Genomic DNA, 3,510 nt, shown 5'->3' on the forward strand with positions numbered 1-3,510 from the left:
TGTTATTAATAACAAAGGTTATGTCATTGGTTGAATGATGCAATGGACACACCCAAATAACGTAGCATAAGATCAAGTCATTAAGTTCATTTGCTATAAAGCTTTCAATACATAGTTGTCTTAAATCTTATGACCATGAGATCATGCCAAATCACTTACACGGAAAGAGTACTTCGATTACATCAAGCACCATTGCGTAAATGGGTGGCTATAAGGTGGGATTAAGTATTTGGAAAGTGTGAGTTGAGGCATATGGATCAACGGTGGGATTTGTCCATCCCATTGATGGATAGATATACTCTGGGCCCTCTCGGTGGAATGTCATCGATGTAGCTTGCAAGCATATGAATAGTTCATAAGAGATCACATACCACGAGTGCAGTAAAAGAGTACTTGTCGTGGAACGAGGTTGAACAAGGTATGGAATACCGATGATCAAACCTCGGACAAGTAAAATATCGCGTGACAAAAGGAATTGGCATCGTATGTAAATGGTTCAATCGATCACTAAGTCATCAGTTGAATATGTGGGAGCCATTATGGATCTCCGGATCCGCTATTGGTTATTGCTCGGAGAGGAGTCTCGACCATGTACGCATAGTTCGCGAACAGTAGAGGTGGCAGCTTAGAGGTTCGATGTCGCATAAGTAGATTTGAATATGGTATGGAGAGCGAAGTTTGTTCGGTCTCGGATGTGATCCAGGATGTCACGAGGAGGTCCGGAATGATCCGGAGAATAAGATTCATATAAGGGAAGTTGATTTCAGGTTTTGGAAATGTTAAGGTTATTCAGGTGGTTACTTAGAAGGTTCTAGAAGGTTCGGAAGGGTCACCATAGGGCCCACGGCTGGAGAGGCCTAGCATGGGCCGAGGGATGCTCCACTAGCCTGGCGGGCCAGGGGCACTGTGGCCCCTCCCCAAGGCAGAGCCGGCCGACCCCTAGGGGTTTCCCCTAGGGGAATCAACCTGGGGAGAAAGCCCTCTCCGCCTTGAAGCCGCGCCCCAGCCCTGAGATGGGAGAGGAGGCCACACCTAGCAGGCCAGCCCCATATAAAGAGGAGAGGGTGGCCGGCCACACCATCCACAATTAGCCTCTCCTGCGGCGCCTCTCCCTCCGCACATCGCTCATGCTCCGAGCTTAGGCGAAGCCACTGCAGTTTCTTCACTCCACCACCACCACCACTGCTCGTCGTGCTGCTCGGACTTTGGAGGAGATCTACCACACCTCCGCTGCCATTGGAAGCAGAGAGAAGGAGCTTCATCGACAACGTGCAGCATGCGGCCAGAAGTGCTGAGTCTGTGCCGGATTGCAGCACTGGGGGCAGATCGTCTACACGCAGCAACGAGATTAATCTGTGTAGGCTTTGGAATCTTCGAGGTTAGTCTCATCTCCATCTCGTTGCTTCAGATCTTGTAGATTGGATCTTGGGTGTTCCATAGATTAGATCTGTTGGTTTTATTAAGTCTTGCAGGTAGGAAAATTTTGTTTTCTATGCGAACCCCATCAGGTGGTATCGAGCCATGTCTATGCATAGATGCAGTTGCACGAGTAGAACACAATGGTTTTGTGGGCGGTGATGCTTTTGTTGCTTTAGTTGAGTACTTTGCATTCTTGTGGGATGGTGGGATGAAGCGGCCGGACTAACTTTACATGACCGCGTCTCATGAGACTTGCTCCACGCTTGACATGCAACTTGTATTGCATAAGTGGCTTTGCGGTGTCTGTCTCTCCACCATAGTGAAGATTGCAATTTGCACTTCTATTGTCAACACTAGTATCACCGTTGTGGTTCATGTTCGTAGGTAGATTGGATCTTACTCGAAAACCCTAAACCACGTAAAATATGCAAACCAAATTAGAGGCGTCTAACTTGTTTTGCAGGGTTTGGTGATGTGATATGGCCATAATGTGATGATTATTATATTTGATGTATGAGATGTTCATTATTGTATTGTGGCAACCGGCGAGAGCCTAATGGTTGTCTTTAATTTTGTTAAGACATGCTGTCATTCATCATGTAATAGCTTTATTTCAAGTAGTTGTTATAGTAGCTATAAGTGATGGACAACCATGAAGACGGCGCCACTTGACCTTGACGCCATCTGTGGTGATGATGGAGATCATGATCAGTGCTTTGGAGATGGAGATCAAAAGCGCAAGACAGAAAGGCCATATCATATCACATATGAACTGCATGTGATGTTAATCCTTTTATGCATCTTATTTTGCTTAGATCGCGACGGTAGCATTATAAGATGATCCCTCTCACTAAAATCTCAAGATAATAAAGTGTTCATCCTCAGTAGCACCGTTGCTAAGACTTGTCGTTTCGAAGCATCTCGTGATGATCGGGTGTGATAGAATCAACAAGTGCATACAACGGGTGCAAGACAGTTTTGCACATGCGGATACTAAGGTGGCCTTGACGAGCCTAGCATGTACAGACATGGTCTCGGAACACGTGATACCGAAAGGTAGAGCATGAATCATATGATTGATATGATGAACACTTTGAGTGTTCGCCATTGAAATCACACCTTGTCTCGTGATGATCGGACTATGGTGTGGTGGATTTGGTTCGTGTGATCACTAAGACAATGCGAGGGATATTGTTTTGAGTGGGAGTTCACCTAGATTTTTAATTATGTTGAATTAAAATTTGAACTCAATTTGTCATAAACTTAGTCTAAACTATTGCAAATATATGTTGTAGAGATGGCGTCCCCAATCAATTTTAACCAGCTCCTAGAGAAAGAAAAGCTTAAGAGCAACGGTAGCAACTTCACCGATCTGGTTCCGTCATGTGAGGATCTTCCTCTCCGGCGGAAATCTGCAATATGTGCTTGATGCACCGCTAGGTGACCCTCCCTGCGAAACTGAAACCGATGAAGTAAAAGCTGTTTACGCGACTCGGAAAACTCGGTACTCTCAAGTTCGAGTGTGCCATCTTATGCGTCTGGAATCCGATCTTCAAAAACGTTTTGAGCACCACGATCCTCATGAGTTGATGAAAGAGTTGAAGACTATTTTTGAGACTCATGCGGCCGTGGAATGCTATGAAGCATCGAAACAATTCTTCAGCTTGCATGATGGAAGAAGGCAGACTCGTTAGTGAGCACATGCTCGCCATGACCGGCATGCGAAGAAACTCGGTGACTTGGGAATAGTGATTCCTAACAGATCTGGGATTAATCGTGTCCTTCAATCATCGCCACCAAGTTACAAGAACTTTGTGATGAACTACAATATGCGTAACATGAACAAGGAGTTACCTGAACTCTTTGGCATGCTAAAAGTCAGCAGAGATTGAGATCAAGAAAGAGCACCAAGTGTTGATGGTCAACAAGACCACCAGTTTCAAGAAACAGGGCAAGTCTAAGGGAAAATTCAAGAAGGGTGGCAAGAAAGCTGCCACGCCTCCTATGAAACCTAAGAACGGCCCTAAGCCCGATGCTCGAGTGCTATTATCGCAAGGAGAAGGGACACCGGAAGCGTAATTGCTCCAAGTA

Source organism: Lolium rigidum, chromosome 7 (genome assembly GCF_022539505.1).
Source record: "Lolium rigidum isolate FL_2022 chromosome 7, APGP_CSIRO_Lrig_0.1, whole genome shotgun sequence".
Classification (NCBI taxonomy): domain Eukaryota; kingdom Viridiplantae; phylum Streptophyta; class Magnoliopsida; order Poales; family Poaceae; genus Lolium; species Lolium rigidum.